General features: G+C 47.4%; 1 protein-coding gene and 1 long non-coding RNA gene across 2 annotated transcripts in view; one reads left to right on the plus strand and one right to left on the minus strand.

Annotated features, from left to right (window-relative positions):
* Window positions 1-25,276, minus strand: part of LOC134965929 (C3a anaphylatoxin chemotactic receptor-like) — a 204,693-nt gene that overhangs the window by 150,274 nt on the left and 29,143 nt on the right. The window lies entirely within an intron of this gene.
* Window positions 3,269-25,276, plus strand: part of LOC134965928 (uncharacterized) — a 39,105-nt gene continuing 17,097 nt past the window's right edge. The window contains exon 1 of the long non-coding RNA XR_010188545.1: window positions 3,269-3,379. This is a non-coding gene — a long non-coding RNA (uncharacterized LOC134965928). The remainder of the gene's footprint in view (window positions 3,380-25,276) is intronic.

The following is a 25,276-nucleotide window of genomic DNA, read 5'->3' on the forward strand; positions in this document are numbered from 1 at the left end:
CCTTCATTTCAAACTACTTCAGGCAGTTTCCTGCAGGTCCCTTCTACTCGTACAGATGAAAATGTACTTTACGTGGCGTTTGGAAATGGTTGAATAGAAGAGAGAGAATCTGAGAGAATCAAAAACACAAGGGAGGGCTGTTTTATATCAGGATACATGATGTGTTCTGTACTCTCACCCTAGCGATGATTTCTTCATGAATCAGGAAGACATCTGTCTATATGTACCAACGTAGTCACACATGGGAACATTTACTAAAACTGTTTCGTAAGTATCTGTAGAAAAGAAGGTGTTGTCTGGTGCATCCAATCAGATGTCATGTTACTACTGCAGTTTGGAAAATGAAAGCAAATTTCCTATATAATAATAACCTATATAACAATTTACAAAAGAATCCCAATTAATATTTTAAAGTATACATCAGGAAAAGCATAACTGAAGAAACATAATGGCAGTGTAACGCCATTGTAAAGGACAACTCTTTCAATAAGAGCTATCCTTTGCAATAGAAGAACTTCTGGGTTTTGGACCTGTTTTTCTCTGATGCATGTGCAGAATTATTATTATTATTACCACCAATTATTTATATAGCGCACACATATTCTGCAGCACCTTACAGAGAATAATTGTCCATTCACATCATGCCGCCAAGAGGGATGCTGGGAGGGATTTGATAGAAGGAACATGAAATGAAGCCGATAGGTGTCTATTGGGTAATGTCATCTAAAGATGCTGTTACGCACCGGGCCCAAGCTTGGTAATTATGGGAATCCGGCTAAATCTCCGAAAAATAATGGGATTTTCTGAGTTTCGGACACATTTTTACATTTGGTACAGAACATCTGCCCAAAATGTGTATCTTATTTGTGTAATTGGAACAGCTAGACGTGACAAAACTACATTGCTAGCGTACACCGACTACTGAAGCTTGCAGTATTTGTACATCTGTGTGTGACTGAGTCTGAATCTGTGTAAAAGGACTCCAGTACAAGAGATCACAGCTTTTCTTCGTGCTAAGGGCCTATTTCAGATCTGATTGCTCACTAGCGTTTTTTGCAGCGCTGCGATCAGGTCAGAACTGCGCATGCGTATGCACCGCAATGCGCATGCACGTTGCACAGGTACAAAGTGGATCGTTGCTGAGCGATGGCTTTTACGAAGAATCTATTCATACAGCCGTTCGCAAGAAGATTGACAAGAAGAAGGCGTTTGTGGGTGGCAACTGACCATTTTCAGGGAGTGGTTGGAAAAACGCAGGCGTGTCCAAACGTTTGCAGGGAGGGCTCTTGACGTCAATTCCAGTCCTGGACAGACTGAAGTGATCGCAGTGGCTGAGTAAGTCCTGGGCTACTCAGAAACTGCACAAGATCTTTTTGTACAGCTCTGCTACACATGCGATCGCACACTTGCAAAGAGAAAATTCACTCCCCTATGGGCAGTGACTATCTGATCGCAGCAGTGCAAAAAAACCCTAGCGAGAGATCAGGTCTGAATTAGGCCCATAGTTCTGTTGTGCTTCATCTGTGACTTTGAGGTGTATTTACTAAGCTTTGGAGAGGAATAAAGTATACAGAGAAAAAGTACCAGCCAATCAGCTCCTAACTGTCATTTTTTTAATGCAGCCTGTAACATGACAGTTAGGAGCTAGTTGGCTGGTACTTAATCTCAGTCCACTTTATCTCTCTACAGGGCTTAGTAAATAGACCCCCAAATATGTGTTTAAAACCAATTCCTGTTCAGTTAAAGTCACAGCCCAGCAGCTCTGGTACACTGCGAGCGGCTTTTCGATGCGCCTGTTCTGCGACTAAAACACTACATTTTAAGACAGTTAATTAGGGCGGGATGTATTAAGATACATTGCTGTCCCTCGCCGCTTATCGCAGCGATATTGATTGCATATGTACTAACATATGAGATCAATATTGCAATTCGGTGACGGAGCCCCCCCGCGATACCTGTGAGGTGGTCTGCGGGGGGTCTCCATCACCTCCTCGGGATCTTCACACTGCCTAGACACCGGGAAGCAGCAGCAGGCTGCCCCCGGCGCCTCCTCCTCCCCCCTGCAGCTGGAAGGACCTCCGGCTGCGTTGCTAGGGAGAGGAGGAGATTACCTTCCGGTACCAGGGCTGCCTGGAGGAAGGTATGCCTGGGGGGGGGGGGGGGAGGCGTCTACAGCAGCGGGTTGTGGTGGTCGGCGATAAGAAGCCCATAGGCTTCTATAGGGTATCGTCATCCAGAGCTGGCGATACCCTGGACGGCGAAAACGCAGCGGTAGGGTCTTATTACATTTGAAAATGCTGTAAAACCCCTGTTTTCGGGGGTTTTACTGCATTTTTCCTTTAGTACATCCCGCCCTTAGGGAACAGTACTTCTCTTAGGTCATCCTAGTCACGCCATGTGGCTCATGCTGTATGATGTAAAGATGGCTATTAGGGGGTCTATTCATGAAGCAGTGAAAAGTGTGGAGAAGTGAACCAGTGTAGAAGTTGCCTATGGCAACCAATCAGCTTTGATGTAACATTGATGTAACATTGTAACAGCACTGATGTAACATTTATAATTTGCATACTACACAATTATACGCAGCAGCTGATTGGTTGCCATGGGCAACTTCTCCACAGGCTCACAAATGTATGGAGCAGCTGATTGGTTGCCATGGGCAACTTCACCACAGGCTCACTTCTCCACTCTTTTCACTGCTTCATGAATAGACCCCTTAGTGTGGACATGGCCGTACATAAATTCTCATTGGAATATGTGGTGATAATAAATTCTAGTTATTGAGATCAATTTCCTGAATAAATGGTAAAAGTTAACCATTAAAGTTGTAAGTAACTTATGTAACAATACTTTTTTTGCTCATAAAGATGACTCAGTTAATCGGCAAAATAATGTAAAATTTCCACTTGTAAGTGCAAAGCCAGAATACATTTCCTCACCCTGATTGGAAATCCAAGTGAGAACAGCAGGAACAAAACTACTTCCTAGACAATGACAGACCCATCCAGAGCTTGTTAACGATCATCTCACTTAAAAAACAAAACACACATTTTAAATACATACACACACGGTGTTACAAGCCTCTATCTGCTGGCAACAGAGTGTGAGGGGATGACGGCAGAATCTTTATCCATCCAATAAATAAAACATAACAATGTGTGGAAACTTTCCATCTATCTGCAATCTGGAAACTGTAGATGAAATCTTGCCAAGCGACAGCCGTGAAGTCCCGAGCATTAATTGGGTGGCCAACAATGCTTAAATGTACTATATTTGTCCATTGTCATCAAGGAGCTGCCAGTTTTGGAGACAGGACAAACAGGCGATGTGAGTTATTTTGTATCAGGACAGAATACAGTGTACCTGATCTGTTTATAAGGTAAGCAAAGCAGAATGTGACCGAGAGAGACAGATGCGGACTGGGAACAGGCACGTGCTGTGTGATAAATTCAGCAGACTTGGCAGGGCATAGCGGTTCTGCTATTGCTCTAAATGCACAGTACGGTTCTACTAACAGATCTATTACTATGTTTGCTGCAGGCAGTCTCGGTGCGCAGCAATCAAGTTATACATATATAACAGCAGCGGCAGACAGAATCTATTCTAATCTATACAAATAACTCAGCGTAGTTTACAAATAGTCACAGAAGAAACACGATTGTTACACAAATTGTTAAATTGACAACTGCAAAATGTCAACATTGACAGAGCTTCGGAAATGTCCACTAGGGTTACAGAGAGGCTTAGGGTTAGGGTTACTTTTAGTGTTATGGTTACTATTAGTATTAGAGTTGGAGTTACTGTTAGGGTTGCATGTCAACAATGTCAACATTACATCAGAGTCAACATTCTGAATGTCTACCTATTGTGACTGTCAACATAACATACCACACCTGCCTGAATTGCACTATACACATCCCCTACCTGAGTTCACTGTGATTGATATACTCTAGTGCTAGGGCCATAGCCAGATTAAGAAGGGGTGCAGGGGATACTGTATCCCGGGCCCCCTCTCTCAGCCCCACCACCAGGCCGAAGTACACTGACATCACTAGCTCTCCCTCTTGTGCAGCAGCAGAACGAGGCAGCCAGAATGCAAACAGGTCAGTATGTATTGCAGGTAGAGACACAAACATTATCTCAAACTGATCTACTTCGCTAATTCCCGGTATCACCATTTACAGTAGTTCTTATGAGTTGACTACAGAAATAAGAAGCTTTAGGCCATATCATGATTAAATAGAAAGCAATATGAGATTATCACTTTTATTTTAGTACATATGTTTTTCCTGTTCTGCAAAGCTCTGCAAGGTACAGCTACTGTAAAATGAGATGGCATTGAACACAAATGAAATACAGTGACAGTGACAATAGAGCATGGTAGATTAATAAATGTTTCAGGTAGAATGTTATTAAAGTATAAGGAAACGTCATCATCATCATTAGAGCTCCTATCCATCTTTATATAGTTTAATAAACCAGGCATTCCAGAGATGGAATATCACTGTGGAGGCTGAAGTGCTTAGTTTGTTTGGGTCACCACAAAGTAAATGACTGCGGCTTCTGGACTATGTATTGAGGCTCACTCTCAGAGAGGACAACATCCTTACATTTTCATGCTCATTGTCAGCAGTGATGTCAAGTTCATCACTCAATATAAGCTCATATCCATTGGATTTAACCACTACAGATTATTTCTGAAAACTTTCATCAAAGGTTTTCATCAAACAATCTGTTATTTAAGTATTTGTATAACCGTTTCCCAATGTTTGTGAGCAGCAGCCTGAAACCATCACTTACATTGTTACCAGATGATGGATCACTCTGTAAGAGTGGAGGTTGGGCTGCTTAGATATCCTTACAACATAGCAGGTCTACAGATGGGACCCCAGAGGGGCTTTTATTCCTCTCAGAATTCAAAGGGAAAATCTCCAGTGTCAACTTCTTTACTGTCTTTAATCTTCGACCATTTGGGTCAGAGAGAGTGTTTCAGTTCGATAAACTGAAAGTTAGATGTCATACAGTAATTACTGACGTGTACTGTGGTGACTCGCAGCCAGTACACTTATCACTATAATCAGTCTGTTTTTATTTTTGGCAAAAGCAGCAGCATTGGATTATCTGGATTTCATGAGCTGACCATTTATTATTCTCAAGGATCTGTGCGTTTTCTTTTTATATGGAAACAACAATATTACGTAGGTTTCAAACTAAACAGCGTGGATGACAAAAGTTTTGGAGGTGACATACATTGGCATAGCTATAATGGGTGCAGGGTGTGTGGTGAACACGGACCCCTGGGTCCAGGAAGGTCCACATGGCACCAGGGACGGATCTAGACTTTTCTTTAGGGGGGGACGGTTTACTGTTTAATTTTGACTCCTCCCTCTACAGTTCCAACTCCTCCCATCTGCAATCCTAACTCCTCCTCCTCTCAATTCTGAATGAACTTTTTGAGTGAGACTGAGATAGAGCTTTGTGATTGTTCTATGTATATGTGACTGTGCTATGGGGTAATTGTATTTATTAGCCCTAGTACCCACACACCAGCAAGTGAGGGGCTAATGTTCTGTAACCCTTGCTCTCGTGGCTCCTCTATGCTGCTGTGGTATAAGCTGCAGCACATCATTCTGCCTCAGACTCTCCCCGGAGAGCTCTCTTCTGCTCAAAAGTGGGCATGGCTATGACTGTGTTAGGGGGGGTGGTCGCCCCCTTCGCCCCCCCCCCCCCCCTAGATCCGGCCCTGCATGGCACACATGGCACCCAGTTAATTAGACTTGCTTCTCTGGAGTTCTGCAATGGCCAGCACTGCAGACAGAATTCACTGTGAAAATGGTGTGTCGGCCATTTTTGTGGAGACTTGTACATGCACAGTAGAGAAGTCTCTGGGGACCATGCAGGAAAGACTCTGGCACAAGGCCAGACTCTACTGTGCTCCCAGAGAGGACGGGGTGCACACAGAGGTGCACATGGGCCCTCTCCACTCTTAAATTGCTCCTTCTAACAGACCTATTACTAAATGTGACAAGGATCACAAAGACTGGAGTAAAATCCCAAATAAGTTTATTTTCAACCACAGTCAGTTACACAAGCAGGTGCAGGACTCATAGGTCAGGTGCAGCAAAACAGGGTTCTCAGAGTCTTCAAAAGTCACAAACACAAGTTCTCCAGTGGACCGTAAGGTCCAGAATCCCTAACAGAAGACACCCCCTGGCCTATCATCCGGGCAGCTTGTCCACCATCAGGAGCATTGCTTCTTGTGTCTGAAACCCTTTTAGCACAATCTGGCCAACAGCAACACTTGGCCTGGATTCTCTTCAGCCACAATTCTGCAGTTCCACACCCACGTCAGATTTTTGCATGCTTTGTCACATAAAGGTGACATATTAAAAGTTAGATTACATGCATACCTTTGTAGGGCATAAAGTAGGTCATGCAGATCTGGTCGCTGGGCTGCGTTTTTTGCAGTCCTGCATTCAGATAGTCGCCGCCTACAGGAGGAATGTATTTTCGCCATGCAAGTGTGCGATGCTATGTGTATGCCGAGCTGCTAAATTTCTGTTTGTGCAGTCTCTGCGCAGCCCTGCTGTTACTCTTCCAGTATGATTGAAGCAGGCTGATCGGGGCCGGAGCTGACGTCAGACACCCTCCCTGAAAACGCTTGGGAACGCCTGCATTTTCCAGAATACTCCCAGTAAACGGTCAGTTACCACCCACAAACGGCTTCCTCCTGTCAACCACCTTGCGAACGCCGGTGCAAATGGATTTTTCGCACTATCCCGTCGCTGACCGGCGATACCCATTGTTGTCCGACGCGTGCTTGCATTGCAGTGCATACGCATGCGCTGTTATGACCTGATCGCCCGCTGTGCGAAAACACACAGCAGCGATCAAATCTGAATTACCCTCAAAGTTTGTACTGAGCATTCTAGAATAAGCAGCAGCTGGATAAGTCCTACTGAAAGAAGCCTTTGGTCTGAGCCTTTCCTAAGGGCAGTATATGAAATGTTGCCTATTTTCTATTATGTACAGAATTCATCACAATCATTAACATTACCGTTATATTTTCCCTTAACACTGTTTTTATGAATATTGCTTAATTGCATAGTTTGTTTTTTTATAATGTATTTATTAGCAGTAGATACAAATCCGTGTGGATCTGCAGTAGTTTTAGGTTCCCATAATGTTTATTAAAAAGGACAATCATCACGTTATGAAGGCCGTTCTTTCCGCAGCTTGATGCTTTCGGGTCACTGATATATATATAAACAGTATACTCCAACAATATTGCTTTAATTTAAGAAATTAGGATTCTGCATTTTGGGAAAATAAGAATTTGAGTTTAAGAATGAAGGTTGTAGAAAATGGGACTGCCCTGAGAAAGACAGGACACGTGGGAACTCTAATCAAACGGTCCGTTTTACTAGCTGAAACTAGTTGCAAGCCCCCGGGATTTCCTGCTGAAATTAGCAAATCAAGAGAAGCAACCCCCCCCCCCCCCCCACTCCACGACCTCTCCCCCTCCCCCAATAATAGTGTTACAGCCTCATCAATCATCGCAAGTGTTGAAATCCTGAGCTGAGTACAGTACATTGAAACAGCTGGGATGCCAGAGATATTAAGTTTTCTTTATAAAGTTGCTAAATGTTGTGTAACATCGTACACTGGGGAGAGAAATAAACATTATATGCAAAAATACATGAGACATATGAAATGAGAGCCTTGTTAACAAGTTTGTAAGTAACTAAGGGGGACATTTACTAAGCAGTGGAGAAGTTGCCCATGGCCACCAATCAGCATTGATGTAACATGTAGAAGTTGCATACTATAAAAGTATACAGAGCAGCTGATTGGTGGCCATGGGCAACTTCTCCACTAGCTCACTTCTCCACTTTTATCACTGCTTAGTACATGTCCCCCTAAGGGGTCTATTTAATAAGCTCTGGATGGAGATAAAGTAGATGGCGATAAAGTACCAGCCAATCAGCTCCTAAATACCATGTCTCAGGCTGGGTTTGAAAAATGACAGTTAGGAGCTGGTTGGCTGGTACTTTATCTCCATCCAAGGGCTTAGTAAATAGACCACTAAGGACCATATTTATTAAGCCTTGGAGAGTGATAAATTGCTTGGAAGAAAATAACCAGCCAATCAGCTCCTAACTGCCATTTTTTAAACACAGACAGTGACATGACAGGAGCTGATTGGTTGGTACTTTATCATTGTGCTATTTATAACTTTCCAAGGCTTGAAAAAAGAGGGTCCAAGTGATTGATGCAGGGGTACACTGGACCAGTCATGTTTTAACACATACAAAGGGTGATTCATTATGAAATGTATGGCACTGGAGGCATGATGCACCAAAGGGTGGTATTCAGTATGCCGGCTGTTGGGATCCTGGCGCACAGTATACCAGCGCCAGAATCCCGACACCCGGCATACCGACACCTATAGTCCCTCTTGGGGTCCATGACCCCCTGGAGGGAGAATAAATAGTGTGCCCGCAAGGGGCTCATTTGTGCTCGCCCCACTGCCGACATTCCGGCGGTCGGAATCCCAGCGCCGGCATGCTGGGCGCTGGGAACTCAGCCGCCGGCAAATCATACCACACCCGCACCAAAGACCAATTCTCAGAAGATTGCATCATTTTGGCCCTGCCACATGCATGGTCCCACGTTTCACAGCATTGCGCTGCATGTGGGTGGTGCCAAAAGATTTACGGCGCCCGGCACCATCCCCCACTGTGACCACCGTCTATTCAGCTCCCCACTGGAGAAAAATAAAATGTTGGCTGATACAGTATGTGCACGCGGAGGTACCCAGAGCCATTGCACCAGCAACATGGAGTAGTTTCCAGCAACATGGAGTAGTTTCCAGCAACATGGAGTAGTTTCCAGCAACACTGGAGTAGTTTCCAGCAACATGGAGTAGTTTCCAGCAACACTGGAGTAGTTTCCAGCAACACTGGAGTAGTTTCCAGCAATATGGAGTAGTTTCCAGCAACACTGGAGTAGTTTCCAGCAACACTGGAGTAGTTTCCAGCAACATGGAGTAGTTTCCAGCAACATGGAGTAGTTTCCAGCAACACTGGAGTAGTTTCCAGCAACACTGGAGTAGTTTCCAGCAACACTGGAGCAGTTTCCAGCAACACTGGAGTAGTTTCTTTAATGCCTTGCCTAAACCACTTTAAACTTGTGTCCCGGAAAAAGCCATCTGAGAGGAGGGGGTATATTTACATATGTTCGATTTTGGGTTTTTGGATTTGGCTTGCATTCAATCTTGTAATGTGGAGAATTCCTAAGGGCAAAATCGAATGTAAAATCGCATATAAAACCAAATCCCTCTCAAAATTGAATATTGGCAAAACTTTGGCACTTTTACATAGATGAATATAATATCCCCTGATTTACTGACATTTGAATTGAAGGTCACACACAAATCGAACACAAAATCAGACTACAATTCCACAAAGACTAGTAGCAGATAGGTGATTTTAGCTTCAATACAACATTCTATTGGCTGGGAACAGGGGCGTCAGAACATTTATAGGTTGGGGGGGGCAAGTTAGAGTCTCATTTTTATGCCCCTGGGGGCGGAGCCACCGGGATGAGGAGGCTTAACTACAGGGACAAAATTGAGGCGGTACCACAGTCGGGAGAGAGAGGGAGAGTGTTAAGGATAGAAAGAGAGAGAGAGAGAGAGAGATGTCAGGGAGAGAGAAAGACATGTGTCAGGGAGAAAGCAAGAGGTAGAGAGACAGTGTCAGGGAGAGAGAGGAGCAAGACGACAGAGAGTGTTAGGTAGAGAGAGGAGCAAGAGGAGAGAGAACTCTTTGCTGGTGCCACCTAGCAGACAACCTCGTCCCTCCTCCCAGCATGCGGCGCACGGCCAGCAGAGACCAGCCATAGAAGGGCACAGCCCTCACACACACAGGGGCACAGTTCACCACACATGGGTGGCACAGAATGCTATACACACAAGGGTAGGGGGGCACACACACACAAAGGAAGTGGGCATAGGGGGCCACACAAAAGGGTGAGGGGGGTAGAGGGTGCCACACACACATAAAGCAGGAAGTACAGGGGGGCAAATACAGGGGGTTGGGGGGCAGGAGGGCTCAAGGTGTCACAGACACACACACACACCAGGGTGAAGGGGGGGGGGGGTAGAGGGTGTCACATACAGTACACATAAGGCAGGAGGTTCAGGGGATGGGGGGTCAGGGGGGCACAGGGCTCTCCGGTCACTGACTGCTCCATGTCCGAGCAACCTTGGGGTGCAAGTGAGTGATGCCCGCGGATCCAGTCATAGGCTAAAGAGAAGGTCAGTGACAGGAGGATCAGAGCGCCAGCACCCACGCAGCACCATGGAGCCGCGGCCGCCCGGCTGGTAGCGTGAGGCTGGAGGCACGGATTGAAGGAGTCTTGGTCCTGGAACTGTGCCCGGTAACTAGTTCGCCACAACGGGGAAGCTGCTGGAGGAGGGAGGGCGGAGGCCAGGACCGCTGGGGAGTCGGACGGCTAAGATCTCTGCACTCACGACAGTCACACCACTGCCTGCAATAGCAGCCGGAGGGAGAGCTCTCCGTACACACCTCATATCATAGCTGAGCCGGCACTACGCTTGGTAGGTATACCCCTAGCCCAGTGGATTCCAAACTTTTTTGAATCACGGCGCCCTAGAATATCAGAATTATTTTCACGGCACCCCTAGGCCAAAAATTTCTTATTGAGAAATTTAGAAAGAAATATTACATTAAGTAGATCGCGTTTATATGTCATCCTTAGGGACAGTTGTGTGGTAAGGGACAAGATTTGCTTCTGTTTGGCCACATAGGTTATGACTGGCAGCCACCAGCACTGGTTTTGCCTATTATATTGACCATGAATAATTTGAATTGGTCCTGGACCACCAACCCAGGGCATCCCTGCAAGTGTCCCGAGGCACCCCAGGGAGCCACGGCACACAGTTTGGGAACCTCTGCCCTAGCCATAACAAATGCCCTAGCAAGGGCCGGCTCTTAGTCACTGTACTGCATGGAGGTTATGCACCTCCTGAACATCAGCTGTTCCGACGCCTCTGGTTGGGAATTAAATGTGATGCTTAGGAAAGTAGAGATGAGGGATGCTTTGCCAATGTTTTTGCAAAAATGCAGGCATGTCACTGTCGTTTTTGAGGCGTACCGCTGGGGGCACCTGCGAATCCGTACTCAAACAGCGTGCCTCTGTCGTTTCTGTTCAGTCTGCCATGCTGCACCGCCGATGATCTAATCCAGCTGCTGATTATCGATGGAACTGCGTGTGCACTGGGAATGTGTACGCAGTTGCTCGGCCTTTGCATCGCTCCGCTGGGCATCTCTGTACTTTTCAGAGTTGCTGGTTTTTTTTTAAACAATTTAGCACCTCCGCAGTGTCTACAATCGCAGCTGCAATTGCAACAGCCTCAACGAATCAGGCCAGATGGTAATAATACTGTAGTAGAATAAGAAAGTGAAAACTGGCGCTTATGTGTTTCTCCAATAGTAATTAATGACTGTGGATCAATTTCAATAAAAATGACATAAAATTTATTACCTATACATCACAAACTAAAAACATCCGAAACGTATATATCAGATATAAAATTAAGGCATAAATGGAGCTAAGAAATATTTGAAAGTGGCTGCTTTTAGTGTCCACAAAGTAACCAGGGCGCCCCACTAAACCATTTTTCATTGGATACCGTTTGTCACGTGACCTGGAAGGAGCGCATAGCGCTACACGGAGTCCCGGAGACTAACCTCCCCACCTCCGCATATCAGTTTGGGGATATTCATGTAAGTTTTATATATATTGTAGGGATACTATAATCCCAGTAATTGGGGGAGGGAAGATTTTGGAATCAATGCATTTGATTAAAGGTTGATGTCCATAATAAACAGGGGGTGAGTCATGTGACCACACTGACCTCTGACCCTCTTGATCATAGACATCTGTTTTATCGATTTGCTGGTTGTTTAAGTTCCTTTTTAATATGGGTTTGCCTCCCAATCATTTCTATGTATATCATGAGTACACTGTTTATAGAACTTCTGTGTTTTTATTATGACTGTGGATGATTGATTAGTTTTACATCACACCTGCGGGGCATCAGGTCAATAAATGGGGTATAAATAGATCCCAAAAATCAGACTGAGCTATACTTCTGATGAAGCTAGGTGACTTAACCTAGGGAAACGCGTTAAGTGTTGAAGCTGCCACGACCACTACAAGTGTCCCACTTTCAAGACGTATCCAGATATGGACTTTTAAAACCTGCCATTTGGAACTCTGAGGAATTTCATCTGTACAGCACTGATTGGAGAGACCCAGTTTGTTCCAATGCCACAGCTTGCTTGCTGAAAAATTTCCAAACCTCTGGAAGTCTCCATCAATACGGGTAATACCAGCTGTACTCATTCCTTCTCATCAGAGAACTTTGCACACGGCACTTAGTCCGGGATCCTTTGTGGACACTAAAAGCAGCCACTTTCAAATATTTCTTAGCTCCATTTATGCCTTAATTTTATATCTGATATATACGTTTCGGATGTTTTTAGTTTGTGATGTATAGGTAATAAATTTTATGTCATTTTTATTGAAATTGATCCACAGTCATTAATTACTATTGGAGAAACACATAAGCGCCAGTTTTCACTTTCTTATTCTAAAACATTTTTAGGGACTGACAATTCCTTCTGGCAGCTGTGACAGCGCGTCTGGGCTACTCTTTTTGTTCTGGTAATAATACTGTATAGCCTCTATGTGACCAGTCCAAATTACTGAACATGTTTTTTTATGGTTTTTATCAATTTTAAAAGAAATCGAGAAACACTTGAGTATCTGTGCGGATCTCTAAAAAAACAAAGGGACCCAGACATGTTCACGGTAGCTGTAGGAATTATGGGCCTCGTTCAGAGACGGACCCAGTGCACATCGCTCCTGCGTCTTTGGATTCCCCGCCCCCCAAAAGGTGACAGGCTGCGGCTTAGGATCTCAGTCATACTAGCCTATTCTCCTGCAAGTGCTGGGAGACTCCTGATATTTTGGGCAGTCCCCATACCCACAAAAAAGTGTCCAGATCTTCTGCATCCCATTCGCTTCCTAGTGAAGCTGGCAGGTTGAGGGGATCATGCAGGGAAATGCAGGGCCGTCTTAACCGCAGTGTAGGCCCCTGGGCATAGCAATGCACAGGGCCCCCTACCCATCCTCCAGCGGTATGCTTGGAGGGTGATAGTATCAGCGGCAGCTTTGATGTCCCGTGGGTGGTAGGGGGTGTTCTATCTTCTGCTCAGCATGTAGGACCTGGAGCAGTAATGTCTGCTAATTACTCCATTACTACACAGATGGGGTGGGAGAGAGAAAACTAAACTGTAGAAGGGGGCATTGAGCTGAATGAAGGGGCCCTAGTAAATGACTTCCAGGGTGCTAGGGGGTGTTTAATACGTAGGGGAGGGGTGTATAGTGGAATGGGCTTAATATTTATAATTTTCTGGTGGGAGGGCAGCTTGCTTGACTGCAGATATCTCAAGTTCCTGGAAATGTATTTCTTAGCGTTGAATGGGATAAAAAAAAGCTATAGAGTCCCCCCTTTCCAGATGTACTGGGGACTTGGGGGTCAGAGTTCAGGAGCCAAAGCAATCTACCAATGAAAATATAAAACTGCATACCAGGCGTGTGGATCTGGAGCAGGGACCAGCTGCTTTAAGGCTGATATCTCTGGTTCTGGGCATAGTAGAGACAAGCTGCCAGTGTCCACCGAAAGAACTTTTGCAGTATTCCTTCAGAAACACTCTAAGTCAGACAGAACCTGAGATATCTGGCTGAGAAGACCAATAAACAGGCTTGGATGGGGACCACTGCTTAGAAGTCGGTAATCTCCGGTTCCCCGGCCCCGATTTTCAAAAATCTGGTACCGCTGGAAAGAGGGGACCCTCCGCTATCAGCCTAGGGCCCTTATACTCCTGGAACCCTTGGGTAAGAGCCCATTGAGCCCATAGGAAAAGACGGCCCTGGGTAAATGTGGTGCCTAGGGAGACGGCTGGGCTAAGTGACACAAATTTGTGTCCTTTTAACCCAACTTCTCCCCATGGACCCATGAATTGTGACATTTTGAGGGTGGGGCTTAGTGATGTGCAGCCTGGCCCTGCCTTCCCCACTGGCTAGCAGCATCGCCTTTCCGGAGGGGAGATATAGAATGTAGGCAAGTATGATCTTAGTAAATGTGCGATATGTTGAGTGAAAAAGAATATCAATTTGATTTAATTTCATTCAATTTAAATTGAACTTGAAATTGAATACAAAATCGAACTTTGTAATGCCACAAGTGTCTACTACAAATGTTGCATCCCCCTAGAGTATAGAGAAACAGTATTGCCCCCCATTTCTAAAGAAATAAAGAGATAGGGCCAGATGTACTAAGCCTTGAAAAGTGATAAATTGCATGGTGATAAATTGCATGGTGAAAAAGTACCAACCAACCAGCTCCTGTAATTTTTCAAGCACAGATTGTAACATGATAGTTAGGGGCTGATTGGCTTGTACTTTGGGGCAGATGTATTAACCTGGAGAAGGCATAAGGAAGTGATAAACCAGTGATAAATGCAAGGTGATAAATGCACCAGCCAATCAGCTCCAATATGTAAATTAACAGTTAGGAGCTGATTAGCTGGTGCATTTATCACCTTGCACTTATCACTGGTTTATCACTTCCTTATGCCTTCTCATAGGCGTGCGCAGCAAAGTTTGTTAGGGGGTGCACTGCTGGAGGGGCGTGTCTAGCACCACTTTTTGGGCGTGTCTCGCACCACCCAGGGACATGTCTAACACTATTTTACATTCTCTCAGTAAAATCACATAGCGTAATCTAATTTCTCTCTAGTCCCTAATAATACAAGTAGATACAATACACCCCAGAGAAATAAAATGAAACATAATGGTGCGACCAGTAGCCACTACTGACTGTCCACTACGGCAAAAGTCCTAGCTGCTGCTGCATCCTATCGCTACTTACACTTCCCCAACCTATCCCTGACCTAGTGGTGGAACTAGAGAGTGGTGAGCCTTGGTGCAAAATTCATATTATGCCACACGGTATGAGACGAAATTCACATTACGCCACATGGTATAAGCCAAAATTTACGTTACGCCACACAGTATGAGATAAAATTTACGTTACGCCACACAGTATGAGATAAAATTCACATTACGCCACACAGTATGAGATAAAATTCACGTTACGCCACACAGTATGAGATAAAATTTACGTTACGCCACACAGTATGAGATAAAATTCACATTACGCCACACAGTATGAGATAAAATTCACGTTACGCCACACAGTATAGATAAAATTCACGTTACGCCACACAGTATGAGATAAAATTCACGTTACGCCACACAGTATGAGATAAAATTGACGTTACGCCACACAGTATGAGATAAAATTTACGTTACGCCACACAGTATAAGATAAAATTTACGTTACGCCACACAGTAAGAGATACAATTCACATTATGCCACACAGTATGAGCTAAAATTTACATTACGCTGCACGATATGAGCCAACATTTACATTACGCCATACGGTATGAGGCAAAATTCATATTACGTCACATTATGCCCCGGCCTTAATAGACCCCATAGTACCCCCAAACACATTATATAATACACAGTGCACCCTAAACACATATGCCACACAGTGCCCCCCCCCCCCACACATTATGTGACACATAGTGCCTCTCCAAATACATCTCCTATATAATAGCCCTATTCTGTGACCTTGTGATTCATTTGCTAACGCTGGGCGGAGTCACAACACTGGGCGGAGTTAGTCAAATGAGTCACAGAGATCTGGCCAAATCTACAGGAGACCAGGAGCAGAAGCAGATAGCATGGGCATTGGGCATGGCACAGGCAGGGGTGCAGACCTCCCAGCTTTCTGCAGGAGCTTTCTCCAGGCAGAAGGAGGGAAACACACTCGGCGAAAAGGGGGCGTGGCTTCACGGGAGGGTCCCCGTTTTCGTCAGTGAGGGAGCATGCCCAGCGCTCTGTGAGCTGCTGCCATGCTCCCAGGGGCTGATTATGAGTCCGGGGGGCCCAGGGCACTTGATACAGGGGGGCCCTAGCTCATTGCTGTGCCTGCTGGGGTTGGGGGCGTGGCCTAATCGCGGCCCGCGCGGCCACGCCCCCTTATGCAAATTTCGATTTTTATTTTTTAAATGAGATTTTGGCCCCTCAGCTAGGGCTAAATCCAGAGGAGGTGGTCGCTCCCCCCTACACACCCGCACAGGGAGAAGAAAGCAGGGAGACTGCTGCCTCCCTGCAACACCACAGACCTGCCAACACGCAGCATCGTGTGCTGACTGTAGCACAATGCTGACGTTGTTGCTGGGGGAGCTTCTGAGCTGGGACAGAGCTACTCCAGCCGGGGGGCCCCCTAAAACTGTGGGGCCAACGGTACGTATCCCCTGCCCCCCCCCTTAATCCGGCTCTGCTGCTGGAACCCCCCCATTAATCCGTACCCCCTGATGCCCCCTCTCCCTCTGTCTCCACTATTCACCGCTGCTCTGCTAAGCAGAACAGCGAGTACAGGAGATTTCCAAATGCCCCCCCCCCCCACCGCCGGACACTGCGACCCGCGGGTGGGACAGCGGGACAGACCCCCAAAAATGGGACTGTTCCGCGAAAATCGGGATATTTGGGAGGTATGGGGGTGTGTGAGGGGTATGTCATACAGACAGACGGGCACCGGCTCACTGTGTGCTTGACCCCCCACATCGGCATACTCAGCAGGGTCTCTTTGGTGCAGAGGAGCGTCACTTTCTGGCACACTCCACGCTTCTTAGCTGCAGTTTTGTGGGGCACCTGCCGCTGTGCAGGTTCCATACTGCCTCTGTTATCTCCAGCCCCGGCAACCCCACCGCTAGCTGCAGCACACTTTAGCTGGCGGGTAGCGCTGCAGAAATCCGAGCTGCTTGCAGGCTCTGACCCACTCCTCCCTCCAGCCGCAGCGTCTCCTGGGAGCTAACCAGTCACTCCCAGCCTCCCCTTACCACAGTGCCCGGATGCCGTGAGGTCCGCGCCACGTGCATGCTATGACCCCCTCCTCCCTCCAGCCGCAGCATCTCCTGGAGGCTAACCAGTCATTTCCAGTCTCACCTTACCACAGTGCCCGGCAGCTGCGCGAGGTCTGCGGTGTGTGACTGAGGAGGGGGGGAGGGATGCGGACGGGCAGAGGAAGCAGGACTCCAGCCTGAGAGAGTCAGCCATGCCAAGTCTCCAGCAGCAGCAGATCCCAACAGGTTGGAGTGGAACAGCAGCAGCCAGCAGCAGTGACTCCGGTAAGACACATCTGTCTGTCACCACTGTTTTGTCCCTAATACCAATCTCTCCCGTGCCCTGTGTTCTGTCATGTCCCTGTCACCCCTGGCCTTGCCCTGCCACCCTTATCCTGGCCCTTTCACCCTTATCCTGTCCCTGTCACCCTTATGCTGGCCCTGTTACCCCTATCCTGGCCCTGTCACCCCTGTGCTTGCCCTGTCAACCCTATACTGGCCCCGTCACCCCTGTCCTGGTCCTGCCGCCCCTACCCTGGCCCTGTCACCCCTATCCTGTCCCTATAATTTCTGTCCTGGCACTGTCACCCCTGTCCTGGCCCCGTCACCCCTGTTCTGACCCCGGCCCCCCTGTCCTGGCCCCGTCAACCCTGTACTGACCCTGTCACCCCTGTCCTGGCCCTGTTACTGCATACCCTCCAACTACCTTTTATGGCATGTACAGTACCCGCAGCGCCTCCAGACCTCTCCCCAATGCACCACACCTCCGCACCTTCCCCTCCACCACATGCGGCACTCCACCCCTCCCCCACATGCTGTGCCTCCAGACCCCCTACACCACCCGTGGCTCCCACTCCTCCACCCCTTCACCACCCACAGCACCTCCAGGCCCCTTCCACCATTCACCCCCCTTATATGTCTCCCCCCACACTTGCCCCCCTCCACCCGCAGCATCTGCAGACACCCTCCTCCATCAGCGGTCCCCCCCTCACCCACCCCTCCCCCACCAATGGCACCCCCGCACCTGCACCTGCCCCTCCACCACCTGCAGCACCTCCGGACCTCCTTTCCCATCCGCCGCAACACCCGTACCTGCCCCTACCCTACCCATGGTGCCTGCGGTCCCCTTCCCCACCCCCGGCACTCCCGTCCCTTCCCATCCCACAGCACCTCCGGAACCCTTCACCCATCCACAACATCCACACACCTGCCCCTCTCCCACCCGTGGCACCCCTGCCCCTCCCCCACCTGCAGTGCCTCCGGACCCCTCCCCCATCTGCATCCCCCACTCCTCTGCCCCTCCCCCACGCGCAGTACCTCCCGAACCTTCCCCATCCGGGCCCCACCCCCACTTCTGCCTTCCCTTCACCCGCAGCATCTACAGACACCATCCGCAGTCCCCCCCGCACCCGCTACATTCTGTACATCGTGCCCTGCAGGTGCTGTTCACGCCTCCTTCACCATTGCACGCCCTTTCATTGTGCAATATTTAACCACTAACAAAGGAATGCAGGTAATACTCTATATAATACAAATATTAAACCCCAGAAAGGCATGCAAGGGTTAAGGGGGCGTAGCCCCTTGCGACGGTGTGAAGAGCGCCCGTAGGGCGCGATGAAGCACCTAGTTATATAATATACATTATACATTACTTGTGGGTGCGCTCGCAGCTGAGCGCACCTCACCGCCTGCCACTCCATGCATAGACAACTGCTGCCATCCTTTCTCTCTCCTTCACCTCCTCCTTCCCTGCAGTCCTGTTCACTTGTGGGTTCCAGTAGCGGGTGCAGCTGACAAATGTACCCTTTACTGCCCCTGCAGCAGCGTGTCTCTTCCCCTATCACCAAGCCTACTGACCGGGCGTAGCGGGCAGGTGAAGAGAAAGAGAGGGAAGTGGAGGGCGGGTGCGGGTGTAGAGAGCGGGCGGTCTGTGCTGGCGGGCGTAGAGTGCGGGTGGGCATACACAGTCAGGAATAGAACTGCAAGCCTGGCAATGACTCAGTTACAGGCATGTGTAAGGGGGGTGCCGGACATTAGGGGGTGCCTGTGCGCACCAGGCACCCCCCCTGCGCACGCCTATGGCTTTCTCCAGGTTAATACATCTGCCCCTTTATCACAGTGCAATTTATCACTTTGCAAGGATTAGTACATATCTCCCTAAGGCTGAGTGAGCTGAGCTCTTACGCAGTGTAAGGGGTATAACTGAGTGATTTATATATCCTGTTTTGGTTTGAGCTGGAACCAGGGGTGCTAAGAGGAAGGGGAATGAGACTGGGCATGTCTTGGATAGCCGGCAAGAGCCTGCCCAAGCCATAGAGAGATGGGGCACTATGTCTTGGTTGCTTATTTCTATTGGTAACTAGGCGGATGGCTCCGAGTGCAGTAACTGGATTGAAACATGATTCCAATGTGTCCTGTTTCCAGTTAAACTCTAACCAGTAAACGCACTACAGATTACATTATAGATCTAACACGCTGGTGCAGTGGGAGATGTACTGGTACCGTACAAATTTATATTCACTCAGTGACACTGGAGCAGATGTATTAACCTGGAGAAGGCATAAGGAAATGATAAACCAGTGATATGTGCAAGGTGATAAAGGCAGCAGCCAATCAGATCCTAACTGTTAATTTACACATTGGAGCTGATTGGCTGGTGCCTTTATCACCTTGCACATATCACTGGTTTATCACTTCCTTATGCCATCTCCAGGTTAATACATCTGCGACATTATACTGCAACGGTAGCGTGTTTAGTTACACGCTGGCGGCCTGTTCCCTGCATGACATTAGGGGCTGGCACTGCTGTGCGGACAGAACACATCTGCGCCTGTTCAGCGGACAAATTAGCTGCTAATAAAATAAATGTCTTCAATTCCATCATATTCCAGGATGAGATAAATGAGCAGAGTGCTGCATTTGTCATGCTCAGCCGCTCGCTGAATATTAACAGTTCGTGAAGGTAAAAGTATTTTCATCACTTAATGTGTTTCTCCGAGCAGGCAGAAAAGGATGGAGATAAGATACTCTCAGGGGATATGTTAGTCACAGGCCAATTTATTATCGGTAGAACGCCCATTTCTCTGATGATGCAGGTTTCCAGTGGACATAAGGCTTCTCCCTGTCTGCTAAAGCCTCCCTGACAAATATAGGTCCTGTTGGGTATCGGCGCAGGTAAGCTATCCTACCATCAGGGCTGAACTGCCCATCTGGTACTTCTGGCATGCCAGAAGTGCCGATGGTCTGGTGGGCCAGTCCGGTTCCACAGAAAACCGGGAAGGCAGCGCAGCCTCCGGTTCTCTAGTTTGCCTCCCAGCAGAAGTGTGTATCTCCAAGAAAATGGGAGTGTGCCGAGAGTCCACGCCATCATACACCGTGTGCGTTCATCCCCACCTTCAATGTGTGTTTTAACAAAAATGGGGGCTTGTTGCGAGTCCACACCCCCCTGACTCACGGCATGCCCACGTGCGCCGTGCCTGTGCACAGCCTCTGCCGTACATGTGCCCCCTTGCTGAAGGCGTGCACGCATTCACGAATGCCAGGGCTGAATTGTGGCCCCAGTCCACACCTGCCTACCACTATCCTCATCTCTGGATGGTGAGAGCAGAAGGCACTTACTGAAAAAAAAATATATATATTTTTTTAAATAAAACATGTTTCTCTATCGTCCTAGTGGATGCTGGGGTTCCTGAAAGGACCATGGGGAATAGCGGCTCCGCAGGAGACAGGGCACAAAAAGTAGAGATGAGCGGGTTCGGTTCCTCGGAATCCGAACCCGCCCGAACTTCATGTTTTTTTTCACGGGTCCGAGCGACTCGGATCTTCCCGCCTTGCTCGGTTAACCCGAGCGCGCCCGAACGTCATCATGACGCTGTCGGATTCTCGCGAGGCTCGGATTCTATCGCGAGACTCGGATTCTATATAAGGAGCCGCGCGTCGCCGCCATTTTCACTCGTGCATTGAGATTGATAGGGAGAGGACGTGTCTGGCGTCCTCTCCATTAGAATAGAGATAGATTAGATAGAGAGAGAGAGATTGTGCAGAGTCGCAGACAGAGTTAGTTTACCACAGTCAGTGACCAGTGCAGTTGCTAGTTAACTTTTATTTAATATAATAATAATATATCCGTTCACTTCTCTCTGCTATATCCGTTCTCTGCCTGAAAAAAAAAACGATACACAGCACAGTCAGTCACACAGTGTGACTCAGTCTGTGTGCACTCAGCTCAGCCCAGTGTGCTGCACAGTCATCAATGTATAAATTAAAAGCTTATAATTAATTGTGGGGGAGACTGGGGAGCACTGCAGGTTGTTAGCAGGAGCCAGGAGTACAATTATATTAATTAACAGTGCACACTTTTGCTGCAGGAGTGGTGACCAGTGCCTGACCACCAGTATAGTATTGTTGTATACTACTAATATCTCTTTAAATATCAACCAGTCTATATTAGCAGCAGACACAGTACAGTGCGGTAGTTCACGGCTGTGGCTACCTCTGTGTCGGCACACGGCAGGCAGTCCGTCCGACCAGAATTGTATTATTTATTATTATATACCTACCACCTAACCGTGGTTTTTTTTTCATTCTTTATACCGTCATAGTGTCATCCTAATTGTTACGAGTATACTACTATCTCTTTATCAACCAGTGTACAGTGCGGTAGTTCACGGCTGTGGCTACCTCTGTGTCGGCACACGGCAGGCAGTCCGTCCGACCAGAATTGTATTATTTATTATTATATACCTACCACCTAACCGTGGTTTTTTTTTCATTCTTTATACCGTCATAGTGTCATCCTAATTGTTACGAGTATACTACTATCTCTTTATCAACCAGTGTACAGTGCGGTAGTTCACGGCTGTGGCTACCTCTGTGTCGGCACACGGCAGGCAGTCCGTCCGACCAGAATTGTATTATTTATTATTATATACCTACCACCTAACCGTGGTTTTTTTTTTCATTCTTTATACCGTCATAGTGTCATCCTAATTGTTACGAGTATACTACTATCTCTTTATCAACCAGTGTACAGTGCGGTAGTTCACGGCTGTGGCTACCTCTGTGTCGGCACACGGCAGGCAGTCCGTCCGACCAGAATTGTATTATTTATTATTATATACCTACCACCTAACCGTGGTTTTTTTTTCATTCTTTATACCGTCATAGTGTCATCCTAATTGTTACGAGTATACTACTATCTCTTTATCAACCAGTGTACAGTGCGGTAGTTCACGGCTGTGGCTACCTCTGTGTCGGCACACGGCAGGCAGTCCGTCCGACCAGAATTGTATTATTTATTATTATATACCTACCACCTAACCGTGGTTTTTTTTTTCATTCTTTATACCGTCATAGTGTCATCCTAATTGTTACGAGTATACTACTATCTCTTTATCAACCAGTGTACAGTGCGGTAGTTCACGGCTGTGGCTACCTCTGTGTCGGCACACGGCAGGCAGTCCGTCCGACCAGAATTGTATTATTTATTATTATATACCTACCACCTAACCGTGGTTTTTTTTTCATTCTTTATACCGTCATAGTGTCATCCTAATTGTTACGAGTATACTACTATCTCTTTATCAACCAGTGTACAGTGCGGTAGTTCACGGCTGTGGCTACCTCTGTGTCGGCACACGGCAGGCAGTCCGTCCGACCAGAATTGTATTATTTATTATTATATACCTACCACCTAACCGTGGTTTTTTTTTCATTCTTTATACCGTCATAGTGTCATCCTAATTGTTACGAGTATACTACTATCTCTTTATCAACCAGTGTACAGTGCGGTAGTTCACGGCTGTGGCTACCTCTGTGTCGGCAGTCGGCAGGCAGTCCGTCCATCCATAATTGTATTATTATTATAATATATACCACCTAACCGTGGTTTTTTTATACCACCTAACCGTGGCAGTCCGTCCATAATTGTATACTAGTATCCAATCCATCCATCTCCATTGTTTACCTGAGGTGCCTTTTAGTTCTGCCTATAAAATATGGAGAACAAAAAAGTTGAGGTTCCAAAATTAGGGAAAGATCAAGATCCACTTCCACCTCGTGCTGAAGCTGCTGCCACTAGTCATGGCCGAGACGATGAAATGCCAGCAACGTCGTCTGCCAAGGCCGATGCCCAATGTCATAGTACAGAGCATGTCAAATCCAAAACACCAAATATCAGAAAAAAAAGGACTCCAAAACCTAAAATAAAATTGTCGGAGGAGAAGCGTAAACTTGCCAATATGCCATTTACCACACGGAGTGGCAAGGAACGGCTGAGGCCCTGGCCTATGTTCATGGCTAGTGGTTCAGCTTCACATGAGGATGGAAGCACTCAGCCTCTCGCTAGAAAACTGAAAAGACTCAAGCTGGCAAAAGCACCGCAAAGAACTGTGCGTTCTTTGAAATCCCAAATCCACAAGGAGAGTCCAATTGTGTCGTTTGCGATGCCTGACCTTCCCAACACTGGACGTGAAGAGCATGCGCCTTCCACTATTTGCATGCCCCCTGCAAGTGCTGGAAGGAGCACCCGCAGTCCAGTTCCTGATAGTCAGATTGAAGATGTCAGTGTTGAAGTACACCAGGATGAGGAGGATATGGGTGTTGCTGGCGCTGGGGAGGAAATTGACCAGGAGGATTCTGATGGTGAGGTGGTTTGTTTAAGTCAGGCACCCGGGGAGACACCTGTTGTCCGTGGGAGGAATATGGCCGTTGACATGCCAGGTGAAAATACCAAAAAAATCAGCTCTTCGGTGTGGAGGTATTTCACCAGAAATGCGGACAACAGGTGTCAAGCCGTGTGTTCCCTTTGTCAAGCTGTAATAAGTAGGGGTAAGGACGTTAACCACCTCGGAACATCCTCCCTTATACGTCACCTGCAGCGCATTCATAATAAGTCAATGACAAGTTCAAAAACTTTGGGTGACAGCGGAAGCAGTCCACTGACCAGTAAATCCCTTCCTCTTGTAACCAAGCTCACGCAAACCACCCCACCAACTCCCTCAGTGTCAATTTCCTCCTTCCCCAGGAATGCCAATAGTCCTGCAGGCCATGTCACTGGCAAGTCTGACGAGTCCTCTCCTGCCTGGGATTCCTCCGATGCATCCTTGCGTGTAACGCCTACTGCTGCTGGCGCTGCTGTTGTTGCCGCTGGGAGTCGATGGTCATCCCAGAGGGGAAGTCGTAAGCCCACTTGTACTACTTCCAGTAAGCAATTGACTGTTCAACAGTCCTTTGCGAGGAAGATGAAATATCACAGCAGTCATCCTACTGCAAAGCGGATAACTGAGGCCTTGGCATCCTGGGTGGTGAGAAACGTGGTTCCGGTATCCATCATTACTGCAGAGCCAACTAGAGACTTGTTGGAGGTACTGTGTCCCCGGTACCAAATACCATCTAGGTTCCATTTCTCTAGGCAGGCGATACCGAAAATGTACACAGACCTCAGAAAAAGAGTCACCAGTGTCCTAAAAAATGCAGCTGTACCCAATGTCCACTTAACCACGGACATGTGGACAAGTGGAGCAGGGCAGGGTCAGGACTATATGACTGTGACAGCCCACTGGGTAGATGTATGGACTCCCGCCGCAAGAACAGCAGCGGCGGCACCAGTAGCAGCATCTCGCAAACGCCAACTCTTTCCTAGGCAGGCTACGCTTTGTATCACCGCTTTCCAGAATACGCACACAGCTGAAAACCTCTTACGGCAACTGAGGAAGATCATCGCGGAATGGCTTACCCCAATTGGACTCTCCTGTGGATTTGTGGCATCGGACAACGCCAGCAATATTGTGTGTGCATTAAATCTGGGCCAATTCCAGCACGTCCCATGTTTTGCACATACCTTGAATTTGGTGGTGCAGAATTTTTTAAAAAACGACAGGGGCGTGCAAGAGATGCTGTCGGTGGCCAGAAGAATTGCGGGACACTTTCGGCGTACAGGCACCACGTACAGAAAACTGGAGCACCACCAAAAACTACTGAACCTGCCCTGCCATCATCTGAAGCAAGAAGTGGTAACGAGGTGGAATTCAACCCTCTATATGCTTCAGAGGTTGGAGGAGCAGCAAAAGGCCATTCAAGCCTATACAATTGAGCACGATATAGTAGGTGGAATGCACCTGTCTCAAGTGCAGTGGAGAATGATTTCAACGTTGTGCAAGGTTCTGATGCCCTTTGAACTTGCCACACGTGAAGTCAGTTCAGA

This window comes from Pseudophryne corroboree, chromosome 10 (genome assembly GCF_028390025.1).
Source record: "Pseudophryne corroboree isolate aPseCor3 chromosome 10, aPseCor3.hap2, whole genome shotgun sequence".
NCBI lineage: Eukaryota > Metazoa > Chordata > Amphibia > Anura > Myobatrachidae > Pseudophryne > Pseudophryne corroboree.